General features: G+C 41.1%; 1 protein-coding gene across 2 annotated transcripts in view; it reads left to right on the top strand.

Annotated features, from left to right (window-relative positions):
* Window positions 1–420: 420 nt before the first annotated feature.
* Window positions 421–19,618, top strand: part of nr1i2 (nuclear receptor subfamily 1, group I, member 2) — a 42,302-nt gene continuing 23,104 nt past the window's right edge. Inside the window, exon 1 of one of the 2 annotated variants that reach the window (XM_063006357.1) lies at window positions 421–639. The gene's annotated coding sequence lies outside the window, so the exon portion shown is untranslated. Of the gene's footprint in view, window positions 640–10,627; window positions 10,664–19,618 lie in introns of those variants that run through there. The other variant, XM_063006358.1, reaches the window with a different exon arrangement.

The raw sequence follows: 19,618 nt of genomic DNA, 5'->3' as shown, positions 1-19,618 counted from the left end.
TTCCGATAGCACTGTCACACACACACACACACACACATCCAATAACAATAATGAATGCGCACCAGTTATTTCTTATAGTAATTGTGACGTCAAAACACTGTTTCAAAAGCACTTTCACACACACACACACATCGATAAACAATAATAAATGCGCTCCCCTTATAGTTATTGTGACGTCACAACACTGTTTCAATAGCACAACAACAATAAATGCGCTCCAATTATTTCTTATAGTAATTGTGACGTCACAACACTGCTCCGATAGCAGGTTCCATGATCTCTTATGTATAACAGAATTGAGTAAGGTGAGTGATTATGTAACTGTTGAGCGGTGTTACTGCTAGTATAACCGCACCTCTCTCTCTCTCTCTCTCTCTTTCTCTCTCTGGTCATGTCCTATTCTCACCGTATCCAGGAAGTTCCCTTCTCAGAGTGCTCACCGCCTGCTCCTCTTGCCAAACCCCGAGTGTCGGACCGAAAGCACACTTGCTGGCTCGGATTAGAAGTAAAACGCAGGTCCAAAAGTTCTGGAGATGGTAGGTGTGAGGTGTGAGGTGGTACCTGGAGGGGTCCGAGCAGACCTGTGAATGTTTTCTGTCTGGACATGGGAGTTGATATGAGGAGCGTGTACGTGACGTGGTGAGTACAGCCAATTGTCGTGTAAACAACCTGATCTGAGATTTATGTAACACACACACACACACACACACACACACACTGCACATTGACTCATCCATTCATCTGTAACATATCAAGTGTTAAATAAGTCGTCCAAACGAAGACAGGTTATTATTAGTAATGATCATTTTACTTTCTGTTTCTTGACAGTAAATCTGTTCCAAAGACGCTGTTGTGCTTAAAAAGTAACAAATGATTACAGTCTTACAGGTTTAAAGGTGGAAAATGTGTTATTTAACTGTGATAAAAGAATTGAGTCCTGCTGTAAACAGTGTAAACAGGAAATATATATATATATAATATCACATACAATATATTCAAATACTGTACATACATCCACCTCTACTAACCAAGAAAAGGAAATCTTTCTTAATACAACTCATAATCATTTAAAATAATTCATAATAATTTATAATAAATACCTACATGTTGTATGCTATACATGCACCATAAAAGTGTTTACATGTATATAGAATCATACTGTAAATTTTTATTTTTACTGCTTGTTTATATACTGTTAGTGAATGTTATATGTACAGTGGGGTCAAAAAGTATTTAGTCAGCCACTGATTGTGCAGGTTCTCCTACTTAGAAAGATGAGAGAGGTCTGTAATTTTCATCATAGCTACACTTCAACTATGAGAGACAAAATGAGAAAAAAAAATCCAGGAAATCACATTGTAGGATTTTTAAAGAAATTATTTGTAAATTATGGTGGAAAATAAGTATTTGGTCAATAACAAACAAGCAAGATTTCTGGCTCTCACAGACCTGTAACTTCTTCTTTAAGAAGCTCTTCTGTCCTCCACTCGTTACCTGTATTAATGGCACCTGTTTGACCTCGTTATCTGTATAAAAGACACCTGTCCACAGCCTCAAACAGTCAGACTCCAAACTCAACCATGGCCAAGACCAAAGAGCTGTCGAAGGACACCAGGAAGAAAATTGTAGACCTGCACCAGGCTGGGAAGAGTAAATCTACAATAGGCAAGCAGGTTGGTGTGAATAAATCAACTGTGGGAGCAATTGTAAGAAAATGGAAGACATACAAGACCATTGATAATCTCCCGTGGGGTCAAAATGATCATGAGAACGGTGAGCAAAAATCCCAGAACTACACGGAGGGACCTGATGAATGACCTGCAGAGAGCTGGGACCAAAGTAACAAAGGCTACCATCAGTAACACACTACGCCGAGAGGGACTCAAATCCTGCAGTGCCAGGCGTGTCCCCCTGCTTAAGCCAGTACATGTCCAGGCCCGTCTGAAGTTTGCCAGAGAGCATATGGATGATCCAGAAGAGGATTGGGAGAATATCATGTGGTCAGATGAAACCAAAATGGAACTTTTTGGTAAAAACTCAACTCATCGTGTTTGGAGGAAGAAGAAGAACCCAAGAACACCATACCTACTGTGAAGCATGGGGGTGGAAACATCATGCTTTGGGGCTGTTTTTCTGCAAAGGGGACAGGACGACTGATCCGTGTTAAGGGAAGAATGAACGGGGCCATGTATCGTGAGACTTCCATCAGTGAGAGCATTGAAGATGGAACGTGGCTGGGTCTTCCAGCATGACAATGATCCCAAACACACAGCTCGGGCAATGAAGGAGTGGCTCCGTAAAAAGCATTTCAAGGTCCTGGAGTGGCCTAGCCAGTCTCCAGACCTCAACCCCATAGAAAATTTGTGGAGTCCGTGTTCCCCAGAGACAGCCCCAAAACATCACTGCTCTAGAGGAGATCTGCATGGAGGAATGGGCCAAAATACCAGCTACAGTGTGTGCAAACCTGGTGAAGACTTACAGGAAACGTTTCACCTCTGTCATTGCCAACAAAGGTTATGTTACAAAGTATTGAGTTGAACTTTTGTTATTGACCAAATACTTATTTTCCACCATAATTTACAAATAAATTCTTTAAAAATCCTACAATGTGATTTTTTTTTCTCATTTTGTCTCTCATAGTTGAAGTGTAGCTATGATGAAAATTACAGACCTCTCTCATCTTTCTAAGTAGGAGAACCTGCACAATCAGTGGCTGACTAAATACTTTTTGGCCCCATTGTATGCAAGAAGTTGTTGTCTGATGTGAGCTGCTGTAACAAAGAAATTTCCTGCAAAGGATCAATTAAGTATCTGCCTGTCTGTGTCTATCTGTCTGTCTGTCTGTCTGTCTGTCTGTCTATCTATCTATCTATCTATCTATCTATCTATCTATCTATCTATCTATCTATCTATCTATCTATCTATCTTTGTCTGTCTGTCTGTCTATCTACCTGTCTGTCTGTCTGTCTGTCTGTCTATCTATCTATCTATCTATCTATCTATCTATCTATCTATCTATCTATCTATCTATCTATCTATCTATCTATCTTTCTGTCTGTCTGTCTGTCTGTGTCTGTCTGTCTGTCTGTGTCTGTCTGTCTGTCTGCCTGCCTGCCTGTCTATCTGTCTGTCTGTCTGTCTTTGTCTGTCTTTCTGTCTGTCTGTCTGTCTGTCTATATATCTATCAATCAGTCTATCTGTCTATCTGTCTGTCTATCTGTCTATCTATCTAATGTGTGTAGTACAGTATTCAAAGCCACAGTCGGCACTGTTGCACAATTTTAAGGTTTATTGACCAAAGTGTCTACATGACCGTGGTGCTGAAAACAAGCAAAGTTCAATAGCATGAAATATCAACTAATTGGTAATAGAAAGTCTGACGTACATACACCTCTTGTATCTAAAAACAATACAACTGTTTTCCAGTAGTGTATCCAGGATACTTACAACACACCTCTTCTTTCTTAGTGTTAATAATAGGACCGGTTCTTGGGGCTCCCACTGGGCAAGTGCTGCTATGGCAGCGAATGTGATCCCTGTGACCCCTCTTAATTTAGATGGACTCTAAGAAAACCTAGCTCTGGAAGTGGTATTAGTAATATAAACATGGCTGTAATCAAGAATAGCCTTTTATAAATACATCTCAGGTCATTGACGTACAACGTTTTACATTTATATCATTTTTATCTAGTGTTTTGAATGAAAATAGGAAACGTAAGTGATGAAAGACCATCTTACATACAGTATCTACGGCATTGCTTTAATATGTGTGTAACCTTGAAGGATTAAAGATGCACAACATTTATTAAAAACAAAGTACCCTCGGTAGCAGTTCAAAAGTAGCTTAATTGTGCTGGGAAATCCGGGAGCTGGGGAGTGCTGGATGCCTCCGAGCCCAGAGAACTAGACGCCGCTTCTGGACATGGTTAACATAAGGCTTCTTGTTTGTACAGTAAAGTGTTAAGTATCATTTGTGCAGTAACTCTGTATTGTAGAGCTTGATAAAGGTTTGATAAACTAATCCCTCACCCATGTGGTTATATCAGCTAGTGTTGAGTGGAGGTTCTTGATGCGGCGCCGTCTGAGGGATGGAAGATCACGAGCGTTCAGATTAAGCTTGTGTCCTTAACCTATACACACTGAAATTCCTCTCGATTCCTTGAATGGTTTAATGATATTCTGCACTGTAGAGGGAGAACATGCAAATCCCTTCCAATCTTTCTTTGAGGTTCATTGTTTTTAAACATTTCAATCATTTTCTCTCACATTTGTGGACAAACTGGATCCTCTGATCATCTTTCCTGGATGCTGCTTTTGTACCAAACCATGATCACAATCACCTGTTTGGAATCACATCATTATTTAGTTTTTTCACCTCATTACTAGCCCTGAATTGCCTGCATCCCATTTTTTTGGAATGTGTTACAGGCCTGAAATGCAGGAATGGATGTTCAGTTTACTGTTATTACTGTTTCACACAGTAACACCCTGGACGGGGCGCCAGTCCATCGCAGGGCAGACACACAAACACACACCCACCCATTCACCTATAGGGCAATTCAGTGTCTCCAATTAATCTGACTGCATGAAGGAAACCCACGCAGACACGGGGAGAACATGCACACAGAAAAGACCCGGACTGCCCCGTCTGGGGATCGAACCCAGGACCTTCTTGCTGTGAGGCGACAGTGCTACCCACCGAGCCACCGTGCCGCCTAGAAAAATCCTCCTACAGTAATTACTAGGTACTGTATCGGTCCGATCGGATATCGGTATCGGACATAAAAAAGTGGTATCGAGCCAGCCCTAGTATTTACATTCCTTTACAGCTTGTTTATTTCCAGTTTTGTTCTTTTAATCCCCTGACATTTTTATATGGTCCAACTTATTTTCTTATGATCAGAATCAGAATTTGATTTATTGGCAAGTAAGTTTTTCACATCACATGCAAGGAATTTGACTTGGTGCACTGGTACCTGACATAGGTATGTTCACAGTTCACAGTTCAGTGTGTGTAGTGCAAATGAGCGGTGCATCATGCAGATACAATTTAATACGTCACAGATGAGCAGATTTTTTTTTTAATCAGTTTAAGATTAAATAATTAGCATTTTATGAGTTGATTAGTCAAACTAGTCAAATTCTGGCTAAATTTAATTCTGATTCTTAATCTAATTCTGAAAATGAACGTTCACCACACAAACCTATGAAACTAAGCAGTAGCTTACAACCCAACAAGACATGAATAGCGGGGTTATATAAGAACCTTCATCTAGGTGGTGAACACCGGCTAATGCCTAGATCCCACTACACGATTTTTGCCCTGATTTTCGCTTTCCGGCTTGTCGCCGCTAGATGTGGCAGCTCGAAAGCAACTCGCCGTTCTCTCAGGGATCAGAACTATGTGTGAACCGTTCAACAACTCGATCCGAGTGGTTTGCCGAGCACTTGCAGACTGAAGAAAAATATCTAGCGTGTTAAATATCTGGACCTGTCGCCGACTCAAAATCGTGGCAGCGAGTGCTGTATCGAAACTACAGCCAATGAAAACGCAGGATACGGGGTGAGATGAAACCCGGGGGAGGAGTGTGTAAATGTGAGACAGGTGTGTAATATAGTTTCTATCAGAATACATCAGCACTAGAGATGCATGAGTACCGATACTAGTGTCGGGTATTTGCCCGATACCGCGCTCATTAACTCGTACTCGTACTCGCAAACGAGGCTCCGATACTAAACATCCGATACCTTGTGCCTAGTGCACGTTGCTGCGTTAACGCAGGGATTTTCAACCTGTGGGGCGGCAGTGCTTGTCTGGGGGGGGCGCGAGTGCCTGACCTGTGTTATCTTTTTAAAGTAAATATTTCAATCAGCAGAATCGCATCACATGTATGATGTGCACAACGTTAATTACATGCGTTTATTAATGAACGTTAACGTTAGCTTGTCAGAAGCTTTCTCAATGATGTCTGTGCAGTGTTTTTTTTTTACAATTAGTGATGGCAACCCAAGCAACTGTTCCACTGCACTATTTTACACTAAAAACTACACTATTCCATAATGCTCCAGATTGCATCATTCTAAATAGGTATCGGTATCATACTCGGTTGGGAAAAAATGGTATCGATGCATCCCTAATCAGCACACACACAAGCTTTACAGTATTCGTGATCTTATCGTCCACGCCAAATCATCATACCCACAATGCATTGCAAAAAATATTTATTTACCTCCAACTCACTACAGAACAGAACAAACGCCCCCTGCTGTTCGTGTAGCCAAATCCACTCTGATTCATTTATTTTTCCTCTTTGCTTTTGCGCTGCACATCGGCGCACAAACAGCTCAGATCTCTCGCTACTTGTCGACGTGCAATTTTGGACGTGGTATCATTAAACCCCTCGTCACTTCTCACGTGTGTTTTCGTGACAAAACGTTTGGGAGACCGGACAGACTCGTCTGAGATTCCTGCCAGTGATAGATGGTGTAGTGTGTGACCGTCTATCACCGATCAGTCATGTAGTGTGAAATACTCAATGATTTAAAAGACTGGATTACAAGAGATCCAGTCGTGTAGTGTGAACTGTACAGCGACCTGACAACTTGGAAAGTCGTGTAGTGTGAACTTGGCATTAGCTGCATTTTTCCTGCTATATTGCAGTAAGTCTAGACCTTGTTTTGAGCTTTATTGCATTTTAGGTCAGTCACGTTTAAGAACATTCAGTACTTGAGAACATTCAGGACTGTGCAGTCCTCAAGCCTCGGTTGAACTTGTACATCATGTTCACAATGATTAAAAACTAAATAAAAATGTTATTACTTATAAAAAGCCTTTTATTAGGGGGTGCAGTTGGAATTGGTCGATCAGATTTCTGTTACAGAATTGGCAGATTTACTCTTTTTACTGTCTGTGTTGTTTTATGGAATAAAACATGAATGAAAATAGTTTAAAAAAAAAATGCAGGATATAAATACACATCATTAATTATTCCACAACTTTTAACCCAGTCGATTTAGCTGTAAAAATATCGGATTTAAAATCAGTTTAAAAATTCCTGACCTGTGCACTCATATATAACGTCATGTGTTCTAGTTTACTATGGTAAAGGTGAGCGTGGTTAGCAGGTAGAACGTTGACGGCAGGACAGGAATGAACACTGCCAGCATTCTTTCTGCCAGTCATACTCACCTTTTCCTTACTAAACCAGAACACCTCACGTGATCCAGAAGAAGTACACAGGTCAGGAGTATTTTAAGCTGGTTTTATATTTACTGTGTGCAGGGTGAAGTGTTTCTAAAGACCAGGTACGACTGTCGCTCCTGCATTGTTATTCTTGTCACCTCAGTGAAGTGCAGAATACAAAGCGCCAGTATAAATCGGTTCATTTGATCTCATTCTTGCCTTTCGAACACACATTTGTTAGTCCATTGTGCCTGAATAAACCCATTTTATTCAATCATCAGTGTTAGCTGTTGTTACTTTGCATTGATTTGGCTGTAGACTTCAGGTCATTGTTGTGTTGACTGGTGATCTGTCATCCCAGTCTAACTGGAGGAGTTATGTTACTGTATTTGGCTGCGTTTATCCATCCCTCAATTCCTACCAGTCTTTCTTTCCCAGTTGATGTCTGGGCCACTAACATGTTTCACTGTATTTTTGGTATTAGCTTGTTTTATGTCCAAGAATCTTTTTTTTTTTATGTTGCCGGAGTCTTTTACCTGCGGTTGGACTTTCATATGCCGTCATTTCTCTTTTAGAGTGACCGAGGATTCTTTTTATACTTCACAGACAAAGATCCAGTTATATTTATTCGAGTAAAAAATGTATATATAAATGAAGGTAAAACTTCAACAACACTTTATTGCATACAGTTTATTAAAGATAAATCACGTGTTAGCAATGACAGCACAAATTTTCTTTGTATGTACAGGCTGTAAAAAATAATAATAGTGCATTAAAGATTAAACACTGTGCTGTACCCATGAGGAATGGTGTATTGAAACACCCCTAAAAGAACTGAATACAATACTAAGTCTCTCTGGTCATTTACTTTTACGATTTGGCTTGTTTTCTTGAGTGTGGTGTGTTGTAGATCGAACAGGTTCTGTACATGTGGCCACATGTGTTATGCCAGTTCAAAACCAAAACATTTTATTATTGACCTGAGACGTCCAATCTTAAGAAAGTCCTTTATTTTGGTTAGGATTGCAGTGGGGTCACCAACACTCGGGAAGACTGGGTATAAGGAAGGAACAAACTTAGCAGTATGAGAGATCTAAAAATACAGCTGAATGAAGTAGCACCCACAACAAGGTCAGGTTTCTGTTTGACACATAAACAATACCTTTACTTTTCCCCTGATAGCAAACAAACATGATAAAGTTGCCTGTACAATCACAGCAGCTAGGAATCAGAAGTAGCACAAGGAGATAAATTGGGCTTCACACTGTTCCTTTGGGACTCGGCTGGTGTCATAAACACTATTTTCTTCTCGATCAGGTAGAAGATATATAATTTTAACAGAGATTGAGCTGTGAGAACTGATGGGAGTTGTGCTTTAAATCCACACACACTGTTCCACTAGTACCACCTTTCTTAAGTGACTTCCTAATGTTTAGTGGCTAAACATTAATTGTAATATCCATAAGATCTGTTTATAATTTACATAATTTATTTGTTTAGGAATTTATTATGGTTTTGTTTAAATCACAAATAGCGTTGAGATTTTTTAGATACTATATACACTATTCACTGATTTTATCAGCTCCACTTACCATACAGAAGCACTTTGTAGATCTACAATTACTGACTGTAGTCCATCTGTTTCTCTGCATGCTTTGTTAGCCCCCTTTCATGCTGTTCTTCAATGGTCAGGACCACCACAGGACCACCACAGAGCAGGTATTATTTAGGTGGTGGATCATTCTCAGCACTGCAGTGACACTGACATGGTGCTGGTGTGTTAGTGTGTGTTGTGCTGGTGTGAGTGGATCAGACACAGCAGCGCTGCTGGAGTTTTTAAATACCGTGTCCACTCACTGTCCACTCTATTAGACGCTCCTACCTAGTCGGTCCACCTTGTAGATGTAAAGTCAGAGACGATCGCTCATCTATTGCTGCTGTTTGAGTCGGTCATCTTCTAGACCTTCATCAGTGGTCACAGGACGCTGCCCACGGGGCGCTGTTGGCCGGATATTTTTGCTTGGTGGACTATTCTCAGTCCAGCAGTGACAGTGAGGTGTTTAAAAACTCCAGCAGCGCTGCTGTGTCTGATCCACTCATACCAGCACAACACACATGAACACACCACCACCATGTCAGTGTCACTGCAGTGCTGAGAATCATCCACCACCTAAATAATACCTGCTCTGTGGTGGTCCTGTGGGGGTCCTGACCATTGAAGAACAGCATGAAAGGGGGTAACAAAGCATGTAGAGAAAGAGATGGACTACAGTCAGTAATTGTAGACCTACAAAGTGCTTCTATATGGTAAGTGGAGCTGATAAAATGGACAGTGAGTGTAGAAACAAGGAGGTGGTTTTAATGTTATGGCTGATCGGTGTATATCCAAAAGCATATCAATTTCTTGGACTTGGGCATAAATTTCCATAGACACACTCCAAAGTGTGGAAAGCATTAACAGAGAAGAGGAGGCTGTTAGGGAGAAAAACAGGATCTAGGGTCACATGTTTTGTATTTAGATGTCCATCAAGATGTTTACTATATTTATTATGCTTACTCCTGTAAGTCAAGTGGGCATTTATATGAACATTTATATACATTTCTATAAAACACCTGAAACAGCTTGTGTTATTGGGATACCATTTAATCATTTAAAGCTTTTACAGTTGCAAATCTGCTATGATCTGCTTTATGTTCTCAACCTCAAACATTTTTTATTTATGCTCACTTCTTCCAGTTCCTATTTGGTAACCATTTTCTTTCAGATTCTGTTCTGTTTTAAATTGCTTTTAATTGTTAGTCAGTGGGAGTAAATGAGTCCGGCGCTGTGTCCAGACTGTGTCTGTGCCTCGTTCCCAGCGTTCTGCAGAGATTTAGAGATTAAAGTAAATAATTGTGGAAGATTGTTGGAATAATGCGCCTATTATGATTCATTATCGTGACTTTGTGAATGCGCCTGTGTTATTTTTAGCACATTTCTGTGATCGTGCTGGTGTTTGTTCACTAGAGGGACACCGGAGTGCTGCAGTGTGTTCTGTATAACCATTTATTTGTTTTAAAGGACGGGAAGCTGATAACGTATCCTTCTGTGTTTAACCCCGTTTAGATTTGTTTACAACAGCGCCGTCGTGTCTTGATCGACTCTCGTACTCACTTTGGCTTTAAAGTGTTACGCTAAACGTTCACACAGGCAGTGATGCGACGTGACAGGGCGACCGGCTGGGATTCATTTTTAATTAGAGCTGTGATTTCCACTGACAGGAGGCAGCGTGAACGTCAGCGACATGGAAAGTGAAAAAGCGATGTGCCAATTACCAGCAGCAGTTGAGCGTTAAGCAGAGCTGTTCTCACTTTATCTCCACCACCGTGAAGCATTACGCTTCCTTTTAATTGCTAGATAAATGCTCTTAATGGAGATGGAAGAGACTCCTGTTGTCACGATGTCAAACTCCTACAAATAGGCGGTCATGTGGTGCAGCGGTAAAACTATCTATAAAGATTTATTTATCTATCTATCTATCAGTCTGTATATATAATTACCAATCTTACTGTCTGTCTATCTATCTTTTTGATTTGTCTGTCTATCTGTCTATCTGTCTATTTATCTAATTGTCTATCTGTCTCAATTTATCTATCTGTCTGTCTGTCTATATAATTATCAATCTTACTGTCTGTCTATCTATCTTTATTCTTATTGATTAGTCTGTCTATCTGTCTGTCTATCTATTTATCTAATTATTGATCTGTCTATCTATTTATCTAATTATTGATCTGTCTATCTGTTTATCTGTCTGTCTGTTTGTCTGTCTGTCTGTCTATCTTTTTAATTTTCGATCTGTCTATCTGTCTCGATTTATCTATCTATCTGTCTGTCTTGATTTATCTATCTTTCTGTCTATATAATTATCAATCTTACTGTCTGTCTATCTCTCTATCTTTTTAATTATCTGTCTGTCGATCTGTCTATGTATTTATTTATCTATCTGTCTGTCAGTCTATCTGTCTATATAGTTATTGATATCTCTATCTATCTATCTATCTATCTATCTATCTATCTATCTATCTATCCATCTATCCATCTATCCATCTATCCATCTATCCATCTATCCATCCATCCATCCATCCATCCATCCATCCATCCATCCATCCATGTATATCTGTCTTATTTATTCAGGTCCTGGTAGTCTTGAGTGCTTGAGTTGAAGGCTGGACGTCTTATTAGGTTCTTGAAGACGTTCCATCTCTCATCCAAAAGCTTTTTTAATTAAAGTTGAAACGTCTTCAAGGACCTGAAAAGACATCCAACCCTCAACTCAAGCACTCGAGGCTTATGGTAGTATGTTTAATCATGGCCCAGTATAAACCAGTATAAAAGTAGGACAATACTGACCAAGATTTAAACTCACTCACTGAGCACTTTATTAGGAACTGCTGTCTGGTCTGTGCATATATTGGCCACTTTATGAGCAACAAGCACCACATAGAAACACTGTGTGGGTGTACAGTTAATGACTGTGGTTTTATGTTGTTTGTACTGTACTCTGGGGTTAAATGTACTCAGGAACATCTAGAACAAGAGGGCAGGGTAACAACACATTAGGAAAATTGGTGGTTGAATGCTCTTCTGATAACACGTAGCACAACCTGGTCTGTGGTGACGGTGCGAGGAGAAGCAGATCCATCCTGCCGAACTGAAGTCGTGATGATCACTTCATCTGCATTTGCTAAAAGCACTTTCACCTCAACCACAAATCAGCCACATCAGTGAATTTCTCTTCCCAGCCGATCGTTTTGTTTTTGCTCAACAGGTAACACAAGACTAACTGGAACTTCCCACTGGATTTCACTCAGACTTTCCCCTCTTATCTTTTAAACTGGTCTGGGAGAGCCGTGGGCGTGTAGCTGATCATATTCTTTCACTTACGCCTCTATTCTTTTAATTCACGCCAGACAGGAATGGAACTGAGAGCCTGTACGGATGGATTCCCTCAGCCGGGCGTGACCTTTAACGCAGAATAGACACGCCGAGATATTTGATATTGTGCTTCTGTGCTCCGGCTTGTGAGTGAAGTCACGTAGTTCTTGTGTCGTATTTAAATACCATGGAAGGAAATCTAGTCTTTATTAAATTAGAAAACCTCGAGGTGGTATTTGACTGTATTTCCACGTCAATGGTAGCTACATTTACACGCAAATGAATTGTGGTTTGTCGTGACTGAGCTCCAGGATTAAAGACTGTCCTCCTGGAAATAATCCACGTTTTCTTTGTCCTACACTTGGAGTTAATAGATGATTAAAATGCTGCCCCAGAGTTACTGTTTATGTCTATTTATGTTGTTTGTGGTTCAAAGCCACTTACAGTACTGTGACAGTGTATTGTCTAAGCATTTGAGGGTTAAGGGCCTTGCTCAAGGCAAGTTACAGGGCTTGAACCAGTGACCTTTCGATTACTAGTCTAGTAACATAACCGCTAGGCTACAACTTAATATTGTATCAAATAATAATAATAAAAATAAAAGGCAGGAAACACCCTAGGGCGGCACGGTGGCTCGCTCTGTCGCCTCACAGCAAGAAGGTCCTGGCTTTGATCCCCAGGCGTGGCAGTCTGGGTCCTTTCTGTGTGGAGTTTGCATGTTCTCCCCGTGTCTGCATGGGTTTCCTCCGGGAGCTCCGGTTTCCTCCCACAGTCCAAAAACATGCAGTCAGGTTAATTGGAGACACTGAATCGCCCTATAGGTGAATGAGTGTGTGTATGTGTCTGCCCTGCGATGGACTGGTGCCCCGTCCATGGTGTTACTGTGTGCCTTGCGCCCATTGAAAAGCTGGGATAGGCTCCAGCAACCCCCCACGACCCTGATTGGATAAGTTGAGAAAGTAAGTGAGGAAATGGGTCACTGGACAGGTCGCCAGTCCATCACAGGGCACACACACCCACACACACAGAGGCCAATTTTAGTTGCTCCAATTAACCTGACTGCAGGTCTTGTGGGAGGAAACCCCCACAGGCCCGGGGGAGAACATGCAAACTCCACACTGAAAGGACCCAGACCGCCCTGCCTGGGGATCGAACCCAGGACCTTCTTGCTGTGAGGCGACAGAGCTACCCACTGAGCGGCACGCCTGGTTCTTGGAATAAAACTCAATTTCTCGAACGTGTCAGAAATGTATGGAGAGAAATCAACACTACCGGGAGAAAATGCGAAATGCAGCATGCACACACACACACACACACACATACACACACGTTATTGCTTTTCTGCAGTATTGTAGAGAATTCGTGTCTAAACGAAAAGCAAAACAATTACAATGATTTCATGTCGCTCGATGTCTTTACTGAAAAGCTAGACAAGGATTCGCATTTAAAAATAATAATAGTAAATAAATAAATGCTGAATTTTGGGTCAGAATTGTAAACAATCGAGTGTGTAATTTAATGAAGGCACAGCTCTAAAACGAGGCAAAATAAAGAGTAAAAGATCCGTTGGATGGATTTAACGTCGCTCGACGTGTAGGTTTGCAGTTAAAAGAACAGCGGTAAAATATACTAGCACACCAGAGCTGGGATTTCAAATACATCATATCGAATCTCAGCTCTGCCTTCCGGCTGGGCTGGGCGGCTACATGAACAACGTTTGGCTGTTGTTCATCCAGAGAAGGGAAGCCAGATAGGGACCTCATAACTGATGCAATTGCGACATCTGCTGGCTGAGTGATGGCGTCTGCACAGAGTATAGAAAAATAATGCTGACCAGGGTGTGGCTCTCCGTGCACAAAGCTGATCTGCATATGAACTCGCCTCGTGCAGGTGAAAAGATGCAGTCAGTACTGCACACGTGTCGGAGGGGGCAGTTCGCTCTCCTTAATCAGGGGCGGAGGTCAGCACCAGTAGAGAGGAATCGTAACGCAATTGGGTAAAAAGTAGATGCTCTAAAAATCAGGAGAAAAAACACAGGATCCCCATTAGGATTGATTGTGTCTGTATAACCCCATTAACCACGCCCCAAATTCGGCCCTGTGATTGGACAGTGATTATTTTTTGTTGTGGCACGAATACAGCACTGCTTGTACTGAAATGTATGCTCATTTCTATTCAATCCTGACAAACATTCAGCTTTTTATTCCTGTAACTGCAAACCTACACGCGTTATTTTCCTTTTTTTGACGTTAAATGATGCAGTTGATCTTTTACTTTTTATTTCGGCTTGTTTTAGGTATCGCACGATGGAAAACAATAAAGCACAGTTGACTGTGTACAATTCTGACACAACATTCAGCATTATATTCCTGTAACTGCATTGTTGTGTCATAGAGTGACGATAAATTAATGTAACAGATTCATTTTGGCATGTATTATCTTATTAAATATTCTTGAATTATTAAATTCAATATTTTAAAAGGGGTTCTTAGACCGCTCACACTGGAATTCGGGGTTCGAATCCCCACAGGCGGGACTGGTTATGTCTGAGGGTGAGAGTATGGGAGAGCCGAGATCCCTTGATGGATTGGCGTCCTGTCCGGGGTGTGCTACTGCATTGCGTTCAGTGATTTCAGGGAAACCTGATTCACTGCGACCCTGATCAGGATAAAACACACACACACACACGTGTAGTTTGAATACTGCTGATCTACATGGTATGGTAGCTGAATCATGTGGCTCAGGGAATTAATATTGTCTGTAAAGGTGTATTACAGGGTGGCTCTGCTTAAAGCAAGAAGGTCCTGGGTTCGATTCCCAAGTGGAGCGGTACAGTTTTCTCAGTTAGGATCATTGGAGCTACTAAAATTGCCCCAAGTGTGTGTGTGTGCCCTGTGATGGACTGGCGACCTGTCCAGGGTGTTTCCTACCTTTCGCCCAGTGAATTGTACCCATTGCGACCCTCACTCACTTTCTTATCCAATCAGGATCGCGCTGGGGTGCTGGAGCCTATCCCAGCTTTTCAGTGGGCGCAAGGCACACAGTAACACCCTGGACGGGGTGCCAGTCCATTGCAGAAGAGACAAACACACCCATTCACCTATAGGGCGATTCAGTGTCTCCAATGAACCTGACTGCATGTTATTGGACTGTGGAAGGAAACCGGAGCTCCCGGAGGAAACCCACACAGACACGGGGAGGCTCGGCTCGCAGCAAGAAGGTCCTGGGTTCGATTCCCAAGTGGAGTGGTCCGGTTTTCTCGCACAATCTAAAAACATGCAGTCAGGTACATTGGAGCTACAAAATTGCAGAACATGCAAACTTGCACAGAAAGGACCCGGACCGCCCCGCCTGGGCATCGAACCCAGGACCATCTTGCTGTGAGGCGACGGTGCTACCCACTTAGCCACCGTGCCACCCCACCCACATTGCGACCCTGAATATGGTAAATCGGTGGTAAAACAGACAGCTTTTTTACTCAAGCATCGCTTTGGTTTCTGCATGAACAAAGCCAAACTGGCCGGTCTAACGTCCTGTCTTATTAAACGCTAAACCACCTCATTCACCAAATTCATTTTAATGAAAAGAAAAAAAAATTTTCACACCACTTAACATTTTTAAAAGAAGTATTTGACTCTTGACATTATAATTGACCGGCAATTAGTGCTGATGACCTCGCAGTGGGGAGCTATCGATCAAAAGACGTTTATTAAGCCCCTCTCCCACAGATCAGTCATGTGCTGTTATAAATGACGTACATTTACTGCTTCTAAAATGTGCTAAAATTGTTTTGTTTTTTTCCTATGACTTCACTACAGATGGCAGAGTGAAAGAAACAGACACACAGACACATTTCGATTACAATCACATGTAAATCTGTTCGTTAAAGGCCACATCACAGCGGCCTTGAATGTTTAGGCAGTTTTAATTTAACCGAACGTTCAGCACAGCAGAGTGTTTCTTTTTTTTCCCAGTTCTCCTTTCAATCCAGTTGCATTTGTATTTCCTGAGTTGTATTTCACCTCCTCCGCTGCAGACCTGCACTTCTCTGACACATGTATAGTGTGGACCGCTTCTTTTCACCCGTCTACAACATCTTCTACCTGTTTCTGCCAATTTATATCCTTGAGCAGTTGTAGCCTAGTGGTTAAGGTACTGGACTAGTAAGCAGAAGGTTTGCTGGTTCAAACCCCACTACTGCCAGGTTGCCACTGTTGGGCCCTTGAGCAAGGCCCTTAACCCTCACTTGCTCAGACTGTATACTGTCGCTCTGGATAAGAGATTCTGCATTATTTATTTACATTTGTGGCATTTAGCGGACGCTTTTATCCAAAGTGACTTACAGTTTTTACTAATTACAGTCTGAGAAAGTTGAGGGTTAAGGGCCTTGCTCAGGGGCCCAAAAGTGGCAGCTTGGCTGTTAGGGGCTTGAACCAGCAACCTTCTGATTACTAGGCCAGTAACCAGTGAGCTACCACTTCTCACATAGAGATTTACATTGGGAGCATTAAGTAGACACTTTTATCCAAAGTGACTTATAATTATGACTGAATACCATTTAAGCAATTGAGAGTTAAGGGCCTTGCTCAGGGGCCCAACAGTGGCAGCTTGGCTGTTAGGGACTTGAACCAGCAACCTTCTGACAATCAGTCCAGTCCACTAAACATTTACATTTGGAGCATTTAGCAGAAGCTCTTATCTAAAGTGACTTATAATTATGACTGAATACCGTTTGAGCAAATTAAGGACCTTGCTCAGGGGCCCAACAGTGGCAGCTTGGCTGTTAGGGTTTTGAACCAGCAACCTTATAATAACCAATCCAGTACCTCAACCTCTGAGCTACCACTTCTCATATAAACATTTACATTTGGAGCATTTAGCAGACACTTCTGTCCACAGTGACTTACAGTTATTACTTAATACAGTTTGAGCAAATTGAGGGTTAAGGGCCTTGCTCAGGGGCCAACAGTGGCAGCTTGGTGACTGGTAACCAGTCCAGTGTCTTAACCACTGAGCTACCACCTCTCAAAAAGTCGTTTACATTTGGAGCGTTTAGCAGACCCTTCTATCCACAACCCGCAAATTGAGGGTTAAGGGCCTTGCTCAGGGGTCCAATATGGAATTTTACGTTTTTGATGTCGTGTTATACCACATATTTACGCTCAGTTATTTAAAACGAACAATAAAACATATTTTAGGGACAAAAAGAGGAGAAAACACTCACAGTTCTTTAACAAAATCAATAAGTTAATGCTAAATAAGTTTTAGAAACATCTACAGTTTGGTTCACTTCTCCATGATGTGTATTGTTGCTGGGAGTGATGTTCTAACATACGTTCTCATGGGTGATAGCACAGCACCGTTATTCACTTTTACCTCCCCAGTACAAAGATTAATAAAACACGCTAGCACACCAGAGCTGACATTTCAAACTCGTCGGTTTGAAACTCAGCTCTGACATCCGTCTGGACTGGGTGCCTACGTGAACAATGATTGACTGTTGTTCATACAGGGTGGGAAGCCTGAGAGGGACCTCATAACTGATGCGATTACGACCTCTGCTGGCTGTTGAGAGATAATGCATTGATCAGGGTGTGTCTCTCCGTACACAAAGCTGATCCGCATATAAACTCGCCTCGTGCAGGTGAAAAGATGCAGTCGGAACTGCACACGTGTCGAAGAGGGCGTGTATTAGTCATGGCTCTCCTCAATCAGCAGTGGGGATCAGCATCAGTGGAGTAATTGGATACGACTAGATTGGGAGGAAAAATGCACAAAAAAAAAAAAGATTAATTCTAATGCTGTGGATCAATCTGCAGTTTTGCGAGACGTGACTCTGTGTGTTTTAATGATCGTTTTTAGTTTATTTGATCTAAATGTAGTTATTTTCTGTGTTTCTTGTGGGTTCTGTGTGGACGTTTGGTTCAATGTGCTTTAGCTCTTTACTGCAACCTTTAAATCTCATTAAACAAGCTTCTGTCCCAAATCTTTCACCACTTTACCTGACAGAATTGGTTAATGGTTAATGGTAACCAAATATTTTTGTTCTTCGGTACAAATTCGACCTCTCGGCGAAGTTGAAGTCAGGATGTAGAACAAGGCCGTTTTAAAAGCTTTTTAGTTATTTTAAGACCAGATTTGTATTCTGTGTCGTTGTCCTGCTAAAACAACCAACTTCACCCTAGAGTCTTAAATCTAACCCAGATTCCTTCTGATGTGCATTTGTTCTGATTTGTAAGTCTCCCACCACACTGCTGGACAGCAGGTCCCATTACTTGCACAATCAAACGTCACCTGACCGTCGTCTTTTATACATAAGGCATTTTATTCTTTTGATTATATACTCTAGCGGAGCATTTTATGTGGTATCTGGACTCACGTCCTGTAAGCATAAAGTGATATTTTGGGTTTTCTGATTGTATTGTCTTTATGGCAACAAGAAGGTCCTGGGTTTGATTCCCAAATGGAGCGGTCTGTTTTTTTTTTTGTTTGTTTGTTTTCTGGTTTCCTCCCACAGCTATTGATTTTTGAAGCAGATTTCACTATTCAGTAACTGGCTAATTTGCGAATAGTTAAAAGCTTGGATTGACTGTAGACCTGGAACAATTGTAATTACTATAAATGTAAATTGTAATTACTATAATTAATATAGTTTTTTCCAGAACTAATGGTGTGTTTGTAAAACCATGTAATTATTGAAGACCACCATCAGACCTTTTTTTTCTTGATGATTGTCATAATCATATTCTCCTTCCCGTGTGTGATTGTTATTTGAAACAAGACTAACTTTAGCATATAATAAAATGCTCATTCATTGTTACTATACATTAGTTTGGCTGCTAGTAAAAATGCTTGTATAACAGAATTAAAAAATAGATGTAAATGTAGTGGAGTGTTCAGTATTAGAAGCATTCTGGATTCTTTATGCTGTTCGGTTGGTATTGTATCACAACATGAAAAGCAGGATTATTCAATTTTACACCAAGATGGCAATAACGACCTTGCAAAGTTATTTTCATGATGGTGAGTGACATCAGCAGTCCAAAAGAGCCACATTACTTTGACAGGAAGATTTATAGCACTAGTAGGCAGTGTTCAGATTAGCTCTCGTACCAGTTACATCACAGATCACGTTGTTGATAAAAGAAAATGTTCCGATAATTCAAATAGTATAAAACTAATATCATCGTTACCCTGTTAGCTCTTCACAACAAAACAGCAGGGGTTGTTCTCATTACCATGATGATACTATCAAGTCAAGTCAAATTTATATATACAGCGCTTTTTACAACAGATATTGTTTCAAAGCAACTTTACAGAATCCAGGACCAACAGACCAAAAACCCCTATTGAGCAAGCCGAGGGCAACAGTGGCAAGGAAAAACTCCCTTAAAATTACAGGAAGAACCTTGAGAGGAACCAGACACAACAGGGACCCCCATCCTCCATGGGTGGCCTGGAGGATATTTTAAATAAATAGGATTTACACAAATCATACATATACAAAATTTTATTAAACT

This window comes from Trichomycterus rosablanca, chromosome 12 (assembly GCF_030014385.1).
Source record: "Trichomycterus rosablanca isolate fTriRos1 chromosome 12, fTriRos1.hap1, whole genome shotgun sequence".
NCBI lineage: Eukaryota > Metazoa > Chordata > Actinopteri > Siluriformes > Trichomycteridae > Trichomycterus > Trichomycterus rosablanca.
This window is presented reverse-complemented; position numbering and strand designations above follow the sequence as displayed.